Source organism: Sturnira hondurensis, unplaced genomic scaffold (genome assembly GCF_014824575.4).
Source record: "Sturnira hondurensis isolate 20B ecotype Veracruz unplaced genomic scaffold, ASM1482457v3 Scaffold0004136, whole genome shotgun sequence".
Classification (NCBI taxonomy): domain Eukaryota; kingdom Metazoa; phylum Chordata; class Mammalia; order Chiroptera; family Phyllostomidae; genus Sturnira; species Sturnira hondurensis.
In genome coordinates, this window is record NW_028076767.1 from 31,307,160 (window position 1) to 31,331,330 (window position 24,171).

At 47.5% G+C, this 24,171-nt stretch overlaps 1 pseudogene; it reads left to right on the forward strand.

Annotated features, from left to right (window-relative positions):
• The first annotated feature begins 17,917 nt into the window (after nucleotides 1-17,917).
• Nucleotides 17,918-19,030, forward strand: LOC118985993 (L-aminoadipate-semialdehyde dehydrogenase-phosphopantetheinyl transferase-like; annotated as a pseudogene).
• Nucleotides 19,031-24,171: the final 5,141 nt, after the last annotated feature.

Here is a 24,171-nt window from a genome sequence, read left to right on the forward strand (position 1 = left end):
AGAGGCCCCACCTCCTGTGATACAAGAGGAAGTGCTCAGGCTGGGGTGCAATGGCTGGGAGACAGTAGTAGATTTCAGACAGTTTCTACTTCTAGATTGTGACATAGAATCAGGCAGAGAAGGCAGCTACAGGGTGAGGAGTTACTCGTGTTCCTTCTCAGAGACACTTGGAAAAGCTTTCAGGAAATAGTGCTTTCCCTGCCTGAGGCCACTGTCCCCTACTGGGTCCCTCGCCACATCTCAGATCTTCATGTGATGCCCCATTTGGGGGCCCAGAATGAGAAGGGTCTGCAGTTGTGGGCTGTGTCTCAAATTCCCAAGCCCCAAACCCTAAGATGTAACCTCCAAAAAAGTCATTTGGAGCAAGATGGGATGAATAGAGAGGGTGGGGCACCTGTTTGGGTCAAAAACTGCTGAACTCTCAGTGCCGAGTGGGCTGGTGTGTTGTCATGGTGGACAATCCTGCTTGCCACAACCCAGGACGTTGCTTCCACAAATCAGGATGCAACCTTCTCCAACTTTCCAGATAAAAACTTTGCTTGACACTTTGACCCGGAGGAACAAATTCCGAGGGCACAATGCCTCTCACATTGAAGAAACAGATGGTCGTTATTTCCAAGTTTGACTTTGCTTGTTGTGCATTGTTGGGTCCCAGGGAAGTGGCAATTTCCCCTTGGCTACTTGCAGATTGCTGATTTGTTTAGGGCTGCAACCGTAGCACCAAGATTCACCACCTGCTATGACTTTGGAAAAGAAATCAGGATCAGCCTCCAAACGCTCCTTCAAAGCACAGCGTGTAGCCAAGCGATTGTCTCTCTGTTCAGGTGTGAGCAAACTGAGGTGTGAATTTGCTGAAACTCATTTCATGCCCAAACCTTCAGATACAGTCCACTGACAGGAAGTCCACACCACCCCAGTCAACTCCACAAGATCATCAGTGGCCCAGTGTTGGTCTTCCAAGATGGCTTGGTGAAATCTTACCTCATTTTCTTCAGTTGGCTGGTCAAAGGATGCCAGGAAAGAGGATGGTCACCAACTGACATTTGCCTCATTTAACATGAGACAAGTTTACAACAATTTGTAAACTTGTGTTTTACTCAGAGCAGCTCCCTTGTAAGCTGTCCATGAAACAGCCACTTCTGTGACAATTTGCTCCCACTAGAAACAAAATTTTATTGCCTTGTTGTTTGTGTAAATCACCCATCATGAAATGGTCAAACACATTGAAAAGAATTTTTTAAAAAAATTTGCTGAGGTCAAACGCAGCCTCTCACAACAACACCAGCTGGTACACTGACCCACATGGGTTCCTAGTACATTCATCTACTGGGAGACACCTGTACTGCGAGGGACTTGCTCTCCAGAAGGTTCTTCTGTTTTTTGGGGGGGTCACCCCTCATATGTGAAAACGTATAATATTTGTCTTTCTTTTGTCTGACTTATTACATTAGCATAATGCCTTTAAGCTCCATTTATGTTGTTGCAAAGAAAGTATTCCTTTCTGTTTTTTAATGAATAATATTCCATTAGACATAGGCATTCATCCACTGATGAAGACTTATGTTACTTTACTTCTATCTTGTAAGTAATGCTACAATAAACATGGGGGTGCAGGCATCTCTTCAAGATACTGATTTTATTTTTTGTTTGGATGTACACCCACAGGTGGAATCACTGGGCCATATAGTAGTTCTATTATTTTTTTTAAAACTCTCCACACCGGCTGAGCCAAACCTCTGATTGGAAGACTTTCACTGGCCAATCTCTGAGTTTCCTGACCTTTTCCTCCCTGTCATCTAGTCTGCTGTTAATGCCTTCTGTGCGTTTTTTCAGTCAGTGATTGCATTCTTCACCTCTGTGATTTCTATTGGGTGCTTTATCATATTTTCTACCTGAATGTTGACATGATCACATTGTGCATCATTGCCCACCTGGGCAGGTGAGCATCTTTAGAAGCATTTTAAAAATTCTATCAGGTAAATACCTTATCTCTATTTTATTAAGGCATATTTCTGGAGTTTTATTTTATTCTTTTGTTTGGTGCACATTTATTTATTCCTCCGTTTTCCTTGACTCTCTGTGTTAGTTTCTGTGCACTAAAGAGGTCCTTCTTGCAATTTTGATGAAGCGGTCTCTTGTACAAGAAGGATCTTAAAATTCAGCCTTGTTCTAGCACTGGGTTGTCTCTCCAAGCTTTATGACTGTCCAAACTGCCTTGTCCGTTCTTGACTGGCTCCCAGTCAGCGAGGTGATGCTTCAGTGTTCCAGGCAGCAATCTCAGGCCCCACCTAGTTGCAGGCTGACTGGAAGCTGGATGTTCAGACAGAAGCATCTGAAGTATTCAGGTAGACCTCCCTCGGGGCAAGACTGGGAGATGGGAGGTCTGCCTGTTGTCTGTGATTTTGTTGTTTGTTCTCTACCAGCCAGTGGGACCCACTAACACAAGCCCCACGGCCTCCAGAGCCAGGCCATCAGTGGCTGCATCCCCCGAGCAGCAGCCACAAGAGCCAAGGGACCAGACGTGTATGTGCACGGGCTCCTTCAGGGGGACACCAGGACCCCGTGTGCAGCAGAGGGAGAATGCGCAGATGATACCGCCCAGCTCCCTGGCGTCTGCAGAGGACTGTTGGCCTTGGATGCAGGTTAAATTAGGAGCCTGGTCCTCAGACTGCCACTTTTATGAAAACCAAACAGGCCTCTTCAAGGGAGAGTCTACAAAGTGGGCATCTCTCTCTGAAGCCTTTGCACTGAGCCCTGGGGGGATAGACAAAGTCCTCACAGCCCACCAGGAGCTGGTTCCTTGTTCACTGCGGTGCTTGGGTGTTGTGGATTCAAGCCCTACTGGCTTTCAGATCTACTTGTTTTGGAGGCTCATCTCCCAGGGGAACTTTAAAAATTGTGGTTGTAGATGCTAGGTTTAAAGCCCACTCTTCAAGGAGAAGCTGGGAGTTGTGTGTTTCCTCGTAATTGTATGTCTCCATATGGGGGCAGAGTTCATGGTGAGACTGTGTCTCATTCTCTTCAATTTGTGTAGATGTCAGTTTTCTCCTTTGTCTAATGTGTGGGGGTCTCTCAGGTAGCTTTTGGAATTTTTTCTCAGGGAATGATTCCGTTAGTGGCTGTACGTTCAGTGAGTCTCTGGGCAAAGCAAACACAGGTGCCTCCTAAGATGTCATTGAACAATTAGGTTTTGCTTAAAAGAAAAAAAATGTATTTACATTAGCCAACAAAGTCAATCAGTTCCATGTTTGATGTTCACAGAGAAGCTCATGTCTGAAGGCTTAACAAATTCCACTGAATTTCATTAAGATGTGGTTGTCCTGCTGCTGAACCAAAGACCAGAACCAGGGCTCAGGTCAGGCTCCTTTCACACGAAGAATGAAGACTGAAGCCAGTTTATTAGATGATAGTAAGGAGAACCTGTACATATTTATTAATTCTAATTTGTGCGTCTTTTTCTGATCCTCACCTGAGGACATTTTTTCATTGCCTTTAGAAAGAGAAAGGATGAGATAGAGAGAGTGAGAGAAACCTCAAAGTGAGAGAGAAATATCAATTGACTGCCTACTTGTAGGTGCCCGACTTGGGATAGAACCTGTAACCTGGGTACGTGCCCTGACCAGAAATTGAACCGGAGGCCTTTTGACCTGTAAGATGCTTCAACAAACTGAGCCACACTAGCCAGGGCTAATTTGAGAGTCTTGATGGAACATTCTTAAAACGAAGTCATCGAGGGGAAGAATTTGGAAGGTATAGAGGAATTTCTAGTGGGCAGGGTCTGTTTGGGTGAGATCTGGATGCCCGGCCAGGTACAAATTCCTGGGCCTCCCTCGCTTCTGAATCATGTCTATGAGGACCAGGTTTGGGCACAAAGTTTCCGGTTTGGGGAGAACTTTGGCTCTGACCACCTGCCCTTCAGGGTTAAGTGAAGGTCATTTGTTGGCTTTCTATACTGTCTATGCCTCCGGGACCAGTCTGATCTGGCTCAGTCTGGTCCTACCTGGGGCTCTGGGAAGAGCTCTGCTGTTATCTCCTGAAAGGAAAAAACAAAAACAAAAACAAAACTATTAGATCTGGTTTCAGTGTTAGAGCCCGGTTTCCGTTACATTAAAGTTTCCTTCAGTTTGCCCTCATGCTAGCAAGTGTGTCCCCAACTTTGAAGCAAATACTGCTCTTTTGCCTTTAGAGATTCTTGGATCCAGGTGCCAGACTCTGAGCAAGGAAATTTTTCCCAGAAAAGTCTGAGAACCCCTTCAGGCAGCCAGGCCACTGCAAGACTTTCAATGTCATCACTTCATGGGGCTGGAAACCTGCAGAGAGTGAGTTCCTCACTGAGCAAAGGAAGAGAAGGATCTTATCACACACAACCTTGTTCTAGGCCCTGGATGTGTTTTCATACATTGCTCTCCCCTTAAGCCCCCACAGTTCTTTGAGGCAGCAGGATTCCCATTTTTCAGAAGGCGGGGAATTGGCTCAGAGAGGGTCAGTGAGATGCCCAGGTCACATGGCTGGTATGTGTTTTCCAGTATCTGAACCCAGGCCTCTGCCTACCAGACCTCAGAGGGAACCTCTCTGCTTGACTCTCTAAAGAACTGTGGACACACTGCCCCTCAGTGTCTGATGGGTCACAGGATGGTGTGGTCCTTAATGGGTCATCGGGTCCAGAGGTTTCTCCACTCAGGCACTGGAGGTCAACACATTGTTGAAAAAAGTTTAACCTTAATATTCCAAGTAAGAATAATTTCAAATAGTGTGCCAGTACTGGAAATGCCACCTTACAGAAGAAAGCTAATACTAGGAAAATAGAAAGGAAATAATTCATTTCTTCATTCTATTCAGAATATTAATTGACTGTATATGTAAAAATCACTTCAGATCTCCAGAGATAATTGTGAAGGTATACATTAAGAGGAAAACATGTATTCAAGAAAATGTACTAACACTAGGGATGAGAAGTAAAATTCTCTGGTGTTTGAGTCAAGGTCCTGCCCCTCAGCCCCTTCCACTCAACAAGATAAAAACCACTCCAGATGCGAACAGCCCAAACACAGGCTGCCTCTTGGCCCAGCTCCCAGTTGAAACAGTTGAGGATTCTCAGCTCACATGAATTACTATTTCGCAGTTTCATACTGTCCTTTAAGAGCAATGAAAAACATTATTTAAAAGGCATATCCATCATTGAACCATAGCCAATATGAAGGTGGCTACCTCCCTGTATCACACTGTCCAACTTGGTCACACACTGCTTTCTCTTCCTGGGGCTCCTGGTCGATGTTGACAGGGAAAGGTCTGATGGCATTAACGTCACTGTCTCTTCCATGTCCTCAATTCTCAGCAGCCCATTTTTCCTCCAACCACATTTAAGTCATGAGTGTGAGAAAACGGCGCAGGTGACCATGCAGGGTTCTGTGTGTGAATCTGAGAGGACCGTGGATGAAGGCCCAGGTCCGGGGGCATCACGGACTGTGAGAAGGGGCCCAGGGGCAGCAAGTCTGCTCAGGAGAGAGGCATCTGAACAAGAGCCGGTGACACTTGCAGTCAGTCCCTTTTTCCTTAGGCTGGGTGTCCTGTGAGGAGGGAGACTGTGGAGATGGAGAGTGTTGAGCAGCAGGGGAGGCAGGAAGGGGCTGAAGGAAGCAGGTTCTCATTTAATTCTCTGCTCATCATTGAAGAAGCGGTCCCTGCCTGTCTCCTGGGTTCCGGGCTGTCTTCTTCCTGACACACCTGTCGTGAGAGAACATACAGCACCTGGCACAGGACTCTGCCACCTCAGCCTTTCTCCCCAAGTACTGATGACTTTCTCCATCCCTTCCCCTCTGTCAAAGGAAGATCAGAGCCAGGACAGCCCTCAGAGCAGCAGGTTCAGGAGTTCTCAACAATGCTCTAAAGTGTGAGTTCTTTCAACTCCCAAAAGACCAGGGATCACATAATCCAGAGATGGTCTTCAAGGGAACCACCCTCTCTGCTGCCCCTCATTCAGCTCCCTCTGTCCACTTCCTCCAGAGAAACCCTAAGACATTGTGATCACCCTTTAAAACCTTTGATCCAGCCCACCTTCTGCAGAACCCAACCACTTCATAGGAAGTGAGAATCTCTTAGAGGGATCTTAGAGATTCCTGAGTGTACTGATGTACATGCATCACCTTCTCTTTATACCATGTTACCTCTGACCCTGTGTGACCTGTGGCTGGCCCCTCCTGCTGACCTTACCCTTTCTGGGACAGACCTTGGCCTGCTCTCCCCATCATACAACTTACAGTCAGGCTTTCCCCTTCCTGGGAACATAGAGGGCAGAGACACCAATTGCCAGCAGCCCCTTGAAGCCTAGGGGGACCCCTACAAGGACGTCAGTAGATGGTCCTGGGCCTGAAAACAGAGAAACGGGAGGAGCCGTTAGAGGAGACCATTCCCAGGGGCCTCTATCAGTTCTTTCTCAGGCTGCCTGCACCCACCAATGCACTGAATGTCTTCAATCCCGCTCTGTTCCCAGGGTCAAGGCAGAAATCAGGGTAAAGAGCTTCCTCATCCTCAGTCACCTCCTTCCTCATTTGCCAGGGCTGTCTTCCTTGAGGGAGGGGGTGAAGAAAACATGTGCTCAGCAACCCATGAGTTTAGCCCCTGCTTAACTGACGTGAACCTCACTCCCCTATGAGGCAGGTTGTTTTATCCTCAGTCTAATGAGGAAACGGAATCTCGGAGAGTTTATGGAGGTCAGATTAGTGAGATTCAAACCTGGAAAATACATGGCTATTGTCCACGCAATGACCCTAAGGCCCCGTCTTTTGGATGAAGAGAAGTCCAAACTCTCAGAATTGTAGGAACAACATACTTCTAGTGACTGGAAAACACCCCAGGATTCAAAGAAATGCGGACAAAGATTGGGAGGAACTGAAACACCTTTAGGCGGCTGTGCCCCCAGGGTCAATGTCAGCTGAAATGTTTCTATTCCACACAGAAAGTCAGATCTGGGAGAGCACACTTTGAGATTCTTTACAGGTTTATAATGACCCATTTTTGCTTAAATAAAGAAATGAAGATATTAAGCAATTCATTATAATTAAAATAACCCTTAATGTAGGGCTGAGGAATTCACCATATTTCCTGTGGGAGGGTGGAGAAGGGCAATTCTCAGCTGAGAGACTCTCTGGGCCTTTCCCTCAGGGGAAGGGAGCTTCACTGTCAAGTTTGCACCCGTCCTAGAGGACAGCCTGAGTAGAGGACTGGCTGGACAGGGAGTATAAAGGTTCATCTCCCTCCCCTCCATTTAAACATTTCTCAGAGAATGTCCTTCTGTCCAGGTCCCTGCAGAGCAGCTGAGTCTGGAGCCTGCACTGCAGTCCAGCAGCTCCCTCTCCTGCTCCTTCACCCCCTCAGGCATGTGGACCCTGAGAACCGCCCCCCCCGCCCCCCCCCCCTGCACCGTGAGCTTCCCACACTCATATCCAGTAACAGTCTGCTTCCAAGGTGAGTGATGTGTAGGAGGCACCTGTGAGTCTTCTGGAGAGAAAACTCTAAAATGCAATTTGGAAACTGCATCACTCATCAGCTGGCTGGTCAAGAGGACCCAGCACTGAGATGCCGCAGGGGTGAGCCCAGCAGGCCCTGTTGTTGCAGCTGTTAAAATTCTCACTGGCGGTGAACTGGGATGGAGTACCCAGAGGAAGAGAATACCTGGGCATCAGGCCTTTGGAAGTGAGTTGGGAAATGGTCATTATAAGGACAACAGGACTGGATGACTATTGCCTGGGCATCACTCCTTTGGAGAAAGACGATGAAAAGTTTGTGTGAGCCAGAAGACTTCTTGGTAGTATTTCAGATTCTTTTCTTCTAGAGTCAGAGGGCAGAAAAAGCTGAGATTTGGGTCAAGGACATAATTTTAGGTATAGCAAAGGGGCAGAGAAGTTAAATTCTCTATTTAAATGAGGCAATGTTGGGAAATAAGGGACCCCGAGACTGGGGCCTGTGGGCCAGAGCACCCAACAACCTTCAGTCCCCTCTGAGCAGCTGGGGACAGAGACAGCAGCACAGCTACTTATCTCCAAAGACGGTCTCTCCAAACCAAAGAAAAAACACACAAAAAGTAAGTAAATTGCACATGCAACTGTGTGTCATAGAAAAAGTCAAAATACCTTTGAGTCAAAAGAGAAAAATCACCAAATCCCACAGCACAATCTTCCATGTGGTACCTTTCCATCCCCCACTCAGGCACAAGGCACAGGGCAGCTAGCAGAGGGGCTGAGAGCTACTGGGGATGCACCACCACCAATACCGAATCCACCCTAACTCTGAAATACTGCACAGTGTCTGGAGATCAGAACACAGACCATAGGAGAAGGCTTCAAAGTAAGTCTGCACAAAGAGGTCAGCACAGGATCCCCATAATCTGTGCATATGTTACATTTCCTGGCAACAGGATCTAGTTGTAGTCATTAAGAAGTGAAATGGGGACATGATCCAGGATTTCCCAAGTGGAGCCAATGTACTCACAGATGCTGTTAAGTGAAAGGGGAGGCGGATGAGCCAGAGAAGGAGACGTGATGATGGGGCAGAATTCAGAGTGCCGTGGGGCCCCAGCGAAGGGTGTGGGCAGCCTCTGGGGCTGCTAAAGGCAAGGACCCGGATTCTCCCCTAGAGCCCCCAGGGGGAGCGCAGTCCTGCCAACCCACTGCAGGCCTCTCCCTGCTAGAGCTCGAGATGATAAACCTGTGTTGTTTAAGGCACCAAATGTGTGTGATTTGTTTCAGTCGTCACAGGAACCTAATACAAATAGGAAATACCTGTGGATTTTGCTATATTGACAGAAGAGAGGTTCATTCATCTAGAACCACTGTAAAGCACCTCAGTGCCATAAACATGATCAAAAAGACGTGTGTTGTTGTGCCACACCCATTGGCTCTGGACTGCAGTGGCCTAGATCCTCAGATGCTGGTGTAGACGGTGACATCCCAGTGCAGGGGGTCACATATGTACGTTGCACTTCACTTCAGTCAACCCAGACAGCCCCAAAACCATTTCCAGGTTAGGACTCAGCAGTGCGTGGGCCAGGCCCACTGGGGGAACACAGAGGTAACAGCCTGCTCTGAGACACATGAGAGGTAGAGACTCAAAAGCAAACCCAGGGTGGTGCAGGGAAGACGGCAGAGACTCATCTCTCCTGCTTCCCTGTTCAGTTCTACTCTGATCCCTGGAGATAACACCAGGTTCGAGCACAGGAGGACTGGAGAGATGGAAGAAAAGGCACACTGGCTCGGGACCTGGGGATGGGAGAAGAAACTCAGCATTCAGGCATCGGAGATGGCAGTCTCCTAACACCTCAGCCCAGAATGCATCCCAGGTGTGGCATTTAAAAAGTCTAAAAGCAACAATCTGTTACCGCCTCCGAAAACAAGCAAAGGGGGTGCAAAATCCACCCAAAGCAAGCAGCATGAGGAAATTATAAAGAAGACAAATATCAATGAAATTGAAAATAGAGAAACTCATTGAAACCATAAGTGGGTTCCGTGAAGAGATCCATAAATTGAAAATTTTCTATCAAGACTGATGAAGGAAAAAAAGGAACGGCACATTTTCATACCAGGAATGAAATGGGATAGCACCACCGACCCCGCAGACCTCAGCAGTGTGATGAGGGAGTGTCTGAGCAACTCCGCAGGCAGACGGGTGTGATGATTGCGGGTCCATTGTCCCAATCTGGGGAAAAGGAGGCCTGTGCTGTGACCACCTGTGGTCACTTGGATGACTTTTCCTGACTACACTCCCTAGGGCTCACTTCTTTTTACAGAGCCGCAGTTCAGGAATTTGTGGGTGACCTTATTGATGCAGATGGAAAAGTCTAGGATGGAATAGAGACCAGGAGCAGGTTGGAAACACCAAGGAGGAGGGAGGGGCTGACGTGGACAGTGGACACAGGGACTGTTAGGAGAAGAGAGGGACAGGCAGGACACTGTGAACACATGACCTCTACCCCCTCCTCTTTCTTCCTTTAATGTATATTGATGTGAACAGACCTATCAATATACGCCCCTAACCCTCACCAGTGGTTACTCTTGGAGTGTGCAGTTGGAAGAGGGGAACTCCCTCTAAAATTCTACTTTCCATCGATAAACTTCTAGATTTCTCTATATAAGCACTAATTTCTATTTGTAACATTAAAAGCAAAAAAAATTTAAATACAGCTGGTCAGTTGGGGTGCAGGACTCACCAGAGGGTCCACCTGTGCTCTGGATGTTCCAGTGAGCGGGGGCCTCCAGGGTGAGGTTCCTGCTGACGGCCGGCTGCCCGTCATGCTGCACCAGACAGGTGAGCACCACAGCCTCCCCGCGGGCAGATGAGTTCACCAGGATCCAGCTCCCCCAGGTGAAGGTCCCATCCTGGTTCTGTACGTGAGTTAAGGGTATTCTTGTTCCAGACATGTGTCTGTTCTCCAACCAGGTCACCTGTAGGTGCTGGGGGTAGAAGTTCTTCACCTGGCAGGTGACGTTCACCTGGTTCTCTGACACGGTGTGTGGGGAAACCTCCAAGGTGGGCGGAACTGAAACAGCACAGGGCAGAGGCTCTGACCTCATGCACACACAGGTCACAGAGGATGACTCTGTAACTGAGCTCCCCCACCACAGCCAGGGGGCACCCAGGAGAGTGCAGCAGGTGCTCTGACACTAGGGAATACGAATGACATCACTAGGCATAGTGCCCTGCACACAGTAGGTGCTCAGGACTGGCAATTGCTAGTGGGGTGATATGAGTGAAATCAAACCAGCATATCCTTAGAATGCAGTAGGAATATAATAACTGTAGCAAAATAAGTGAAATCACCAAGCATATAATGGCTTGGTTGATAGTAGGTGCTCAATAATTGGAGTTGCCCTTGTAAAGTAGATGAAACTACCAATTACAATTAATTGTAGGCATTCCCCTGGTCACTGCCATTAAACAGTGGTGAGTGACAGGCACCTCCAGGCGCTGGTGATGAGGACTGTCAGGAATTAGGTTCCAGGGAAATTAAGTTGGAGCAAATGGCAGGGGGAGGCACAGGCTTGGAGGGTAGGAGCCAGGTGTGGGCCCGGGCTGGGTGTGAGGGCATCTACCTCGGATGATCTCAGACAGGCTGACAGTCCCACGAAGAGGAGGGCCCCCCTTCAGGGTGACATGTTCCACCTGGCAGATGACCTGGGAGCGGACATCCCCCCGGGCCAGCCGCACTGAGGCTGTGCTGGAGATGCTGTAGGGAGGGCTGTCTCCCTCTGGGTCCATGGTGGTCTGGGAGGCTGGGAGCTCATTCCCACCTTTGAACCATCTCAGGACGATGCTCCTGGGGGAGAAGCCATGGGACTCGCAGGTGAAGCTCACTGTCTGCCCAGGTGTGGCCCTCTGCGTGGGGGCTGACACCACGGGGGGGGGAGGGCTGGGCTGTAAAAGGAGTACAACGAAAAGTAAACATGACTGTCACTAACCACCAATGACAAGCATGTAACACTGTCAAGAACCTTCTCATATTATTACTTTTTATTCTATAACAATGCTGGGAGGGCATGTCACTGTCCTCATCTTACAGAGCAGGACACTCATGTCCCCAGAGGTAAACTCTGAGTGAGGGGCAGGGCACACAAGCAGCTCCAGGCCCAAGGTCAAAGTGCGCCTTCCTTCCCCACCAGGTGACCTCCCACCCGTCTGGGCTGGGGAACAACAGTACCGAGTGCTTGCCCTCTTCCTATTAACTCTCCTGTCTGGCCTCCCTGACACCTTCCCGACCTCACAGGCAGTGTTCACAGAGTAAATGCGGGGGAAGCTGTGGGCACCGGGACGCCATGAAGTGGTGGAACAAAGCTGAGGAGAGGAGCAGCCAGGACACATCCCCGTCCCGTCTGTGAGAGGGGACAGCTGGCACTTCTCCTTCCCAGGCTGCAGGGAGGGTTAAATCAGGTAACAGAAGCTGTTTTGCTTTGAGTGAAACAAAAGATGCTTCACAGAAATAAACAGACACAGATCCATCTTGAACCTGGATCTAACTTATATGTGGAGCTCGCCCGTCAAGGACTAAGTTTACTCCATAACTTTCATTATTTCAACAAAGATTCCACTCGGGGCGAATATGTGCCAACCACTCAATTTCAAAGGATGGGCTTGGAATGATTTTCTGATTTTGGGTTCTTATCTTGGGTCAGTTTTGGATTAAAAAAAGAATAGAGCTGAGAGAGCCAAAGGCAGTTAATTTCCCAATCATTAGGAAATGAGAAGGGACGTAGACACAGGCCCAAGAAGCAGTCAGCACCCCCCTGTGTCATGAAAGGATTTTCACTGGTTCCAAGGATCACTGAATCAAAACCAAGAGTGGTTTCTCCCTGTAGAAAGTCTCTGCAGGGTGTCTTGAAATTTTTAATTACCACTCAATACCGTTTGTAACAGGGGGCACATATCAAGTATGCAAAAGGTTTGCATTTGTAAATATTTAGCTTGCATTATAAAATTCATCAAACATTTTGAGAACATAGTTAAGAGGGTGTCACTTGAATAAGTCAAGTTATACACATCCCAGCAGCCAGAATGTCACTATGGGGATGGATGCTGGGATCAGTTACCATTGATGGGGAACCTGTTGGGCTCCTAATGATGGGCTGATGCCTCTGTGACCCTCAGCTGCTCACCCTCCCACCGCCCTGCAGGCTGGCCCTGGTCAACTCACTTATGGCAGGAGGCCGAGAGAGACTGAGTGCAAAAACCCAGATGGGAAAAAAAAGGAAACAACCAAATTAATATTCTCTCACTTAATTTTTTTAATAATCCCCTCAGGAAACAAGTTTGACAAATTGACTTTCAAAACACACACCAGCCCTGACTCAGTGGATTGAGTGCAAGCCTGAAAACCAAAGGGTCGCTGGTTCGATTCCCAGTCAGGGCACAGACCTGGGCTGTGGGCTAGGTCGCAGTACAAATTGCATGACAGGCAACCAGCCACACATTGCTTTCTGTCCCTCTTTTTCTCTCTCCCTTCCCCTCTCTAAAAATAAATAAATAAAATCTTTAGAATCACACACACACACACACACATACCAGGTCACTGGTGTTTCCCTGCAGATCAGCTGCTTACAGACACTGGGAGCATTTTGAAAAAGGAGAGCAGATTTCAGCAGTGACATGCTGGTGTGTTGGGGCAGGAAGGGCTCTGGGGTTCCACAGTGAGTATTTGTGGGGATTCCAGAGCCTGTTCAGACACAAACGGGTTTGAAGATGGGAAGGTGTCTCTAGACATGGGCTCAGATCTCACAGGATATCTGGGCTGTGTGTCCTCAGGGCTGGAGAGAGCAGGGTGCCACTCTCAGCCCTGGCCTGCTCCATGGGAACGTGTCCCTGCCCCTCCACTCGGGCTCATTCTCTTGGGCCTCTGATGACCTGTCTCTGGCACATGAGATTCTGAGGCACCTGCACCCAAAGGTGTTGTTCTCGCAGCCCAGCAGCAGGGGGAGCCACCTTTGTCAGGGGAAAGAATACGAGGTTTCCTCTGTGACCCCAGAGAACACCTAGCTTAGGGCCTTCTGCCTGTGGATACTGAAGAACTTCAGCTGCCAGGCCCACATCTGACAGTTAAATCAGAATTCCCAGGGTGGAGCCAGGGTCTGGGGACCTTTGCAACAGTTCCCAGGTGATTCCAAAGAGCAGAGAAGGGTGAACAGCACAAAACCCCACCTCCAACCCCATTGTATCGAGACTTGAAAAGTGACCTGTCCGATGTCCTATGGTTTCAGCCTGTCATGGCCCACAGTCATCAAACATTTACTATGTGTCAGATGCTGCTCTGAGCACTTCACATGTGGTCACTCACTCGGTCCTCAGAGCTGCTCTGTGAGGTCAGTGCCATCACTGAAAGGTGAGGACACCAGGCACAGTGTGGGGAGAGATGTGTCAGAGGTCACAGGCCAGGAATTGGCAGAACTGGGGTGTGGGCCCAGGCAGGGAGCTCAGCACAGGCGCTCACCCACTGGGCACTGATGCTCAGTGACACCCAGACCCACCCTATAGGGGCTTTCTAGACATCCCCTCCTGGCCTCACAGACCCCTGAGTGGGAGCTGGGATTGGCACCCCTGCACAGACAGGGAAACTGAGGACCCCAGGGACACTGAGACCTGCTCAAGAGCACCTGGCAATGGGATGACACCATCGCTCACCGAGGTTCTGCCCTCTCCCCAGGCTCCCTGTGGGCTCAGTCCTTCCTGCAGAGGGTGGGGAGAGAGTCCACTGTCTGCAGGCAAGGACACAGGGGCCCAGCCAGAGAGAGGGGGCCACCCTGTGAAATAATGCCAGATTTGGGGAGCGACTCTGTGCTGGGAGATTCAGACAGAGAACCTCACATCCTCCCACTCTCCAAAGGAGTCCATGATTATCACCATCTTACAGAGGAGCAAAGGGAGGCTGATAGAGATGAAGGGGCTGTCCCTCACTCAGTACTAGGTCCTGGGGTATTTTCTGTGGCCCCAATTCATGTCCATCCATGCAGGTCCCAACACTGACTGCCTCCTCCTCTTTTCTCTCTGAGATTTTGACTTTAAGGAACAATGAGGAGGAGTCAACTCCAAGTGACCAGGACTTGAGACCCTCTCACTATAAACAAAAGACGTGGTTTCCTGAAAAATGAGTCCAGAATCCAAAATCGGCCCATGCAGGGCCCCAAGCAACCTCTAGGAAATGGCTGGCCCTCCTTATTCTGAGTCTGCAGGTCCAGGATTCTTATTCAAGGTGTTTCTGGGGGTGCTGTGACCCCTCTCTGCTTTATCCAGGCCTTTGTCCCCAGGCTGCTCCTGCAGGTGCTCAGAGAAGGACAAACAGCACAACAACAAAGGGGAGAAGCCTCCTGGATGCTCCTATGCGCTGAGCCCTGTCACTAGGAGCAGGGTCAGCACATGGTGAGACTTTGCATACCTGTCTGATCTGGGTTGTAAAGTTGTCCCTCCCGCCCCACAGAACCTGTTAAAAAGTGCTTACTGCTGAAGACAAAACAATTTAAGTTTTAAAGGAGAGGTTTTAAGGCTTCTGCACACTTTGACAAACATGCAGGGGGTGGCAAAAATCAGGGGCTGTTAGTAGGGCTGTTTGGGGTCAATCTTAGCTTCCCTGCCTGCTCACAAGTCAGGCCCCCTCCCTGAGCCTCAGAGTCTTCACCAGTCAACAGTAACCTCTGCCACAGCACCGCTATCAGAGTGAATGTCATGAGGAAGGTGAGGCACCTACAAAGCTGCTGCTCGCGCCCCTCCCACCTCCCTGCCTTCTCACCCAGGGCGCCCTCTGGGCAGGCAGCTTGGGAAGAGGAGCCAGGACTTTACCAGGAGGCAGCAGATCTGAGATGGAGCCACACACTGTCTGTGATTGTCTCGGCAAGGGCCACGCCATTGGGAACTTCTGTTGTATCAGAAAATTCAGGATAAAGCCACCTTCCCGGCCAGTGTTCAGGGGCTGTAGAGAGACTCCATTGCTACCACATTCAGGACAACAATGGGCAATAGCCACACAAAGTAAAATCACACACCCTGGGACCCAGCAATGCCACTTCCAGGGGGCATCTCCCTCTTGACCAAGTGACCCATGGACAAAGGTACCTCACTGCATCATTGTTCTGATAGCCAGAGGTTGGGAACAACTTATCCATCAACACACTGTCAATAAGCAATGCTGTGTCCATACGCTGGAGGGTGAGGCGGGCGTTGAAGAAGGGGCAGCTTTAGGTGCTGATGTGGATGCTTGATTTGGGGGGACGGGGCTAAAAGTTCGAGTGGATTTCAATCACCTTGGGGTTCCGGGTCTGGTGTGAGGGTCATGTGAACCTTTGAGAAAACAATGAAAGGGATGTTCTGGCCCCTTGTTCAATGGTTTGGTGTAATTACCTCTTATTCAGGACCTACTATGTGCCATGTATTCCATAAAAAGAGAGTCCTGTAACAGGGCAGGAAGGAATTTTGCTTGGACTCAGGTTGGGCTCTGGGATGATCCCCTCGCTCACTGGCCATGCGACCAAGGGCAAAACCACTGTCACCTCTTGGCCTTGGGCTCCCATCTGTACGTAATGGGTCAGGCAGGATGGTCTAAATGTTCTCTGTGGGCTGACATTCCAGGATTCAGGATCCTGGGTGTCTGGCAGAAAATCCTAGATGGATATTTTTGCTGCCTCAGTGGTGTGACCCTGAAGGCACCCTCATGGGGACTCCTACCCAGGGAGAAGGACAGTGTGAGAAAACTCTGCTCACAGCAAAAGTGACAGTGTGACCAGGTCCCTGAAATAAAGGGGGTTTATCAGACAGGCCCACAGTGAGCGCCCAACCTCTGGCACCTCCTCCCAGCAGGGCTGGCAGAGTGGACAGGAGTCTGTGCCCCTTAGGAACGTCTTCTCCTGGGATGCTTCTGAGGAGGAAACAAAGGAACACGCCCCCCTCCCTGCCCTGCATGGATCTCTCCCAACTGCAGGGAGGAGAACGGAGCTCCGTGGGGAAGAGCTCTGCCTGCTCAGGCCCCTGCAGCTCCCACCGCACCCAGAGCGGAGCCCGGCTCCCAGCGGGTGTCAGTGAGTGTGAGTGAGGGGGGTCGGCCACACTGAGTGGGGGCTCTCTGGAGGCAGGGGTGAGATCTGACCTCGTGATGGACAAGTCCCTCAGACCTTCAGCTCCCTCATCCTTGCCCCAGACTGGACAGGATTGGAGAAGGCGAGGGCTGGGGAGTCAAGCAGATGAGGGTTTCAGACTTTTCCCGCCCTTTACTGGCCATTGGGGCTAAGAAGATAGCAGGACCTGCCCAGGCCTCAGCTTCCCTGACCTGCAGAAGAGGTGACATCAGACCAGGAATCAGACCCTGACTATAAGCACACACCACCTGATTCCTAGTTTCTGCTATAAAAACAAAGATCTTTCTTATGAACTTGTTGTCACACAGCAGGGACAGAGGGTCCCACTCTGTACTCACCACTCACTGTGAGCCGAGTGCCTGCTCCAGACCTGAGCTCCGTGTCAGGGCTTCCTCTGCGGAACTTCACACAGTAGTAGGTACCGGCGTCTGCTGGGGTGATGTTACTGATGCAGATGGAAAAGTCCGTGTTGTTTTTCCTTGTTACATCTACAGCACTTGTTACTCAGGGAGAGTGGCCTCCTTTTTGACTGTAGATTAACTCCCGGCCTGGCCTTGTCCCTCTGAACCACATGATGGGCCCCACTGGGAGAATGGAGGTCACAGTGCAGCTCAGAGTGGCCGTCTCTCCAGCTGCCACTGCCACTGACTTCTCAGGATGAGTCACCTGCAGCTCCTCACCTGCCCCTCCTGGAGGGAAACACAAAGCAGTTATTTATCCATCCCTGTGTGATTGTGTGGGTTTTGTTAGGTGTTTTTCAACAACAGCTTTCATGGACTGAGTGTAAACCCTGAGCAGGCCTGAGCTCAGCACATTGCATGTGTCATACATGTAACCATCACAACATGCCTGCAATGTCAGACCTTATTAAGAATGAGGGAACTGAGACACCGAGAAGTAAAGTGATATGACAAAGAGTAGGTTTAAATCATTCCCTGCAAACAGTTCTGGTTGGTGTCACCAATGGAGAGTGTGTGCTGGGCCTTTTCNCTATAAAAACAAAGATCTTTCTTATAGACTTGTTGTCACACAGCAGGGACAGAGGATCCCACACTGTACTCACCACTCACAGTGAGCCGAGTGCCTGCTCCAGACTTGAGCTCCGTGTCAGGGCTTCTTCTGTGGAACTTCACACAGTAGTAGGTACCGGAGTCTGCTGGGGTGATGTTACTGATGCGGATGGAAAAGTCCGTGTTGTTTTCCTTGTTACATCTACAGCACTTGTTACTCAGGGAGAGTGGCCTCCTTTTTGACTGTAGATTAACTCCTGGCCTGGCCTTGTCCCTCTGAACCACATGATGGGCCCCACTGGGAGAATGGAGGTCACAGTGCAGCTCAGAGTGGCCGTCTCTCCAGCTGCCACTGCCACTGACTTCTCAGGATGAGTCACCTGCAGCTCCTCACCTGCCCCTCCTGGAGGGAAACACAAAGCAGTTATTTATCCATCCCTGTGTGATTGTGTGGGTTTTGTTAGGTGTTTTTCAACAACAGCTTTCATGGACTGAGTGTAAACCCTGAGCAGGCCTGAGCTCAGCACATTGCATGTGTCATACATGTAACCATCACAACATGCCTGCAATGTCAGACCTTATTAAGAATGAGGGAACTGAGACACCGAGAAGTAAAGTGATATGACAAAGAGTAGGTTTAAATCATTCCCTGCAAACAGTTCTGGTTGGTGTCATCAATGGAGAGTGTGTGCTGGGCCTTTTCCTGTGACACTGGGCTGCCCAGCTGAGCCAAGGGGCTGCTGGCAGGGTGACCCATTCAGCCTGAGGAGCAGGAGCATGTCCATCAGTCCATCTGCTCCTGAGACACCAGCTCAGCCATGGCTGATCTTATAATGATGACAAAATTAGTTGATAAAGACCCATTGAATTTTTACCCCAATTTCAACTTCCACATCTCTCGTGAAAGGGACTGGGCTGCTGAACCTGAGCCTCAAGTTGGAATTGATGTAAAGGGGAGAAGTTTTCTAGGTGATGTTTCAATTTCAAAATTCTTTCAGATTATGAAAAGAAAGTTTACAAACAAAGAGTAAGAAACACAATCAGAAGCTTTAAGGATAAATGCACTTGGCTGGATGTTTTACAGGGCGGGCAATGAAAGATACCCTCATAAAAGCCATAGGTACTTGGACTAGGATTTGAACCACAACGGCTTATGTTTGCTATGTCCCCACTAACCCTGGGTGTAGGCCAGGCTCGTAAAGAGACACAGTGGCTCTGGAGGGAGAAGAAGAAAAGGAAAGGAGGTTGAAGAACAGAAAACGATGAGGGCCATTTGTCACAGTGACTCTTAGGGAACCCGGTGGGTCCTTACCATCAATGATTGTATCACCTGCTGTTCCCATGGCCCCTGAAGATCCTTCATTTTGGGACAGTTTTTGCTTCCCAGAAGAAAGTTTGATATGAAATGGTACAAAGTAATCATAAGACCACAAGAGAAATGAAACCTGTTTTGTATTATTCTGTAGTCAATAAAAAGTTAATGCCTGATGCTATCCAATTTTGTTTCACAAAACAGTTTGAAAAAGAAAAACACAACTTTTCCTATTAAAAAAGTGTACTCCTAGCTCGTATGGTGTGGCTCGGTTGGTGGGAGCATCATCCTTGTAGCTGAAGGGCTGTGAGTTCGATTCCCAATCAGAACACAAGCATAGGTGGTGGGTTTGATCCCTGGTACCTGCTCAGGCTCAAGGGACCCCCATCTGGTTGTGTCCAATTCTCACTCCCAGTGAGGATCTCAGGTCGGGGCATGTAGGGAGGCAACCAATTGATGCTTCTGTCCCAGTGATGTTTCTCTTTCCTTCTCCTTCCCTCTCTCTCTCTCTCAAAAAAAAAAACAACAAAAAAACAAATGAAAAAGTGTCCTCAGGTGAGGTTAAAAAAAGAAAAACAGCATTCTATCAGTTCACCAAAGCGTAGTAGAAGACGTGTCTTCCTTTTCTTCCTCCCCCAAATCGCACTGACCTGACAGAAGAAATAGAGACGGGTGGCTGAATCTTCAGTGATACAGGATATCCCATTGTATTGCCTGTGGCTTTACTGGGCTTCACTTAATTACAGTTCACAGGTGTAGCGTTTTTTTAACAAAAGAACGGCCAGAAGACCAAGCACCAGTAAAACACGAGGAGTCGTTTCAGAAGTCTGAAACTGCACCTGCGGTGTCTCCCAGGCAGCCTGCTTGTGCTTGTTGCAGAAAATGCAATTATACAATGAAGAAACATTTACATTTTTGTTTCTAAGACAAACTATAGCAGAGATAACTATTTCTAAAACTTTTTCTTGGCAAATGAATTCTAGTGAATGTACTCGCTTTTTAATTCACAATGGTAACATGATTTTGTAGTTTTTTTCTAGTAACTGCATATCTGCTGTTCATAAATACTTCTGTGGTATGACTTTCCCTGGTTCTGAAGCGTTCTACTGTACAGCTAATGTCAGTCAGGATGCTTTTGACCAAAGGTAAGTGTCCAAACATAACTGACATAAGTAACCAAGCACATTCATTATCTCACACACACACACAGCTCACATGAGTCATTAAAGACTCTATTTGGCCTCATCCTCAGGGTTTTTGGCCTTAAGCTTGTCTCCTGGTCTCGAGAGCTGCTACTGTAACTGCAGCTTCACATCTTCACAGAACTGCATCGAAAAGTCAGGAAAGGCTGTTCCTCTTCTCAGGTCTCAGTTTGTCAGTGAGAAGTGCATTTCCCACGGGTCCTCAGAAGATTCCTCCATGGTTCCCTGGACTCAGTACCCTGGGTCAGCTCACTGAGGAAGTGATCCTTAGACCCTGTGGGAGGTGGACTCTGTGGGGGGAAAGGAGCTGAGGGAGGCTGGGAGGGTGGCATCGAGGGGACACCCACAGCCTGCGGAAAGGGAGGGCGCCACCGCTTACTCAGTGTTCCTCTGGGTCAGACATTTGGTCGTCTGCAGATGTCACTGTGAGCAGTGGTATGGGGAGCACCCTGTGACCATGTTCTGAGGTGTGTGCTTAGTCATGTCCTTGAGAGAGGGTTCTGGAAGTGGAACGATTGGTTCAAAGGGATTAGACTTTTTTAGAGCTTTGATGAGTATTGCCAAGTAGTTCCCCCAGAAGGCTGTGCACTAAACACACTTCTAGCTAGTTTATATGCGTGATCACCCTTTCACCCCCACCTGTATACTCCCTGATAAACTGTAGATACTTTAAAAAAATTAACCTTTGCCATTGTCAGTGAAAACTGGTACCTTATTTGTAATTTTTTTATGTATGTCAATACAAATAGGGTTGATATGTCAGTGTCTCTTATTTTAATAAGCATACCCAAATACTCAACACATTGTAAATAATGTGTTTTAAAGGGATCAAGCAGCATTTACAATAGAGAAAGCATTGTTATCCCTAGCATGAATGCAAAGGGGATATGAAAAAATGTCATCTATCTTGTCATTATAATAATAAAATGATTCACATTGAAATAAGCAAAAAGAGTGTGTTAAAGTGCTGAGTCACCTCCGGAAGTGTCACGCTTCCCCAGACATTTCTGGCTGTGCACTCTCTGCCTCACGGAGTGTCCCACTTATGGAACATTGCAGGGTGGGACCCTGAGACTTCTCTAGACCACTGAGCTGTACACAGTGAGAGTGTGTGTTGTGGGACATGGATTTAACTGCAAGACCCTCTATGGAGCAACTTCCCTCTGCCACGGAGATGCCCCATGTCACGCTGGGCTCTGCTCCGTTAGTCTGGGCACCCGAGTGACAGTGACGTGCAGAGCTCCCAACACACAGTGATCATGTCATTCAAATAAGAAGTAAAACAAGGTCTCAAGTTCCTGAGATTTTTTCCCCATAGTATAATCATGTTACATTAGATTCCTAGGCTGATTTAAGAAAAGACCAAAATTTCAGTGGCTTAAAACAACTGAAATTGATTATTTTATAGTTCCAGAGGTCAGAATCCAAAGCTGGTATTAGTGGACTGAGTTAAAGGTGTCAGCCAAGCTGCATTTTTGGAGGCTGTTCCCCACTTTTCCAAATTCTAGAGGATGTCCACATGTCTTTTCTTATGATTTCCAGCTTCCTATAACTCCAGCCTTTTGATTTGTTTTGTTACTTGTTCTTCTCTAACTCTGATTTTCTTACTACCTTTTTGTAAGAATGCTTGTGATCATACTGTGTCCACCTGAAAATCTAGGATAACCTTTCCATATCAAGAGTCTTAACTTAATGACTTCTCCAAAATCTCCTTTACTGTATAAAGTAAAATATTCCCAGGTTCTGGGAACTAAGACATAGACCTCTTTTGAAGGCCCATTGCTCTCTGTACCAGGCACACCTCTATGACTGTCAGAGAAACCAGTGTTATAAGTAAAACACCCATGTATGTGGCATTGTCACACTGTATGAATGACAAGGCCAAACCTGGAATCTACAAGAAGAACTATTCAAGCAGTGGATTGGTAAAACAGTTTGAAAAAGAAAACTAGAAAGCAATCACAGATGGAAAATGAAGTAGTCATGAATAAAAAGAAATTAAGTAGCACACTAAAAAAATCAGTAGGTCATACAGCCAACATCATACTCAATGGACAAAAACTAAAAGCTTTTCCACTAAGATCAGGAACAAGACAAGGTTGCCCACTTTCACCACTTCTATTCAATATAGTATTGGAAGTTCTAGCCACAGCAATCAGACAAGAAAAGGAAATAAAAGGCATCCAAATCAGAAAGGAGGAAACAAAACTGGCATTGTTTGCAGATGACATGATAGTGTGCATGGAAAATCCTATAGCCTCTACGAAAAAACTGCTCAAACTAATAAATGAATTTGGCAAAACAGCGGGATACAAAGTCAATATCCAGAAACCAAAGGCATTTTTATATACCAACAATGACCATAAAAGACCCCAAATAACAGCTGCAAAATTAAGAAAGAAGAACAAAGTAGGAGGAATCACAATACCTGATATCAAACTGTATTACAAGGCCACTGTAATCAAAACAGCCTGGTACTGGCATAAAAACAGGCACATAGACCAATGGAACAGAATAGAGAACCCAGAAATAAACCCAACTCTCTACAGTCAATTAATATTCGACAAAGGGGGCAATAACATAAAATGGAGTAAAGATAGCCTCTTCAACAAATGGTATTGGGAGAACTGGACAGCTACATGCAAAAAAATGAAACTCGAGCACCAACTTACACCATACACAAAATTAATACAGGTGGATAAAAGACTTAAATATAAGCTGTGAAACTATTAAAGCCCTAGAGGAGAGCATTGGCAGGAAAATCTCAGATATTCCACACAGCAAGATTTTTACTGATATGTCCCCTAGAGCAAGGGATATAAAGGAAAGAATAAACAAATGAGATCTCATCAAAATTAAAAGCTTCTGCATGGCTGAGAAAAACAGTATCAAGATAAAAAGAGAAGCAACAGTTTGGGAAAACATATTTGCCAATGATACCTCAGACAAAGGTTTAATCTCCAAAATATACAAAGAACTCACTCGACTCCACTCAAAGAAGACAAGCAACCCAATTAAAAAATGGGCAAAGGACTTGAACAGACATTTCTCCAAGGAGGACATACAGAGGATCCAGAGACATATAAAAAGATGCTCGATATCGCTAGCTATCAGAGAGATGCAAATTAAAACCACAATGAGATACCACTTTACACCAGTCAGAATGTCTATCATAAACAAAGAAACAAACAACAAGTGCTGGAGAGGTTGTGGGGAAAAGGGGACCCTAGTTCACTGTTGGTGGGATTGCAGACTGGTACGACCACTATGGAAAACTGTATGGAACTTTCTAAGAAAACTAAAAATGAACGTACCTTTTTACCCAGCAATTCCACTATTAGGAGTATATCCTAAGAACCCTGAAACATCAATCCAAAAGCACCTATGCACCCCGATGTTCATAGCAGCACAATTTATGACAGCCAAGAGTTGGAAGCAACCAAGATGCCCATTGGTAAATGACTGGATCAGAAAGCTATGGTACATATACACAATGGAATTCTATGCTGCAGAAAGGAAGAAGGAGCTCCTACCTTTTGCAGCAACATCGATGGAACTGGAGAGCATTATGTTGAGCAAAATAAGCCAGGCGGTGAAAGACAAATACCATATGATTTCACCTTTAACAGGAAAATAAACAACAAAACAAACAAGCAAGCAAAATATGACCAATGACACTCAAATACGGAACAGGTTGACAGGATCCAGAGAGGAGAGGGAAGAGAATCATAGGGGAAAAGGGGATGGACTCACATGAATAAGTAAAAAGGACACATGGACAATAATTAAGGTGGGGGGCGGAAATGGGAGGGAGGTGGGGAGCACTGGGGGGAGGCAGGGCAGGGAATATAAAACAGAAAACTGTACTTGAATAAGAATTAAATAAATTTTAAAAAAAGAAATAAAAAAAATCAGTAGGTCAAAGAAGAAATCACAAGAGAAATTAGAGAACCTTAAGAAACATGGGAGTGAAAACACAACACAACAAAACATATGATGCAGGCAAAGCAGTCATGGAGGGAAATTCATAGATGCAAATGCATGCA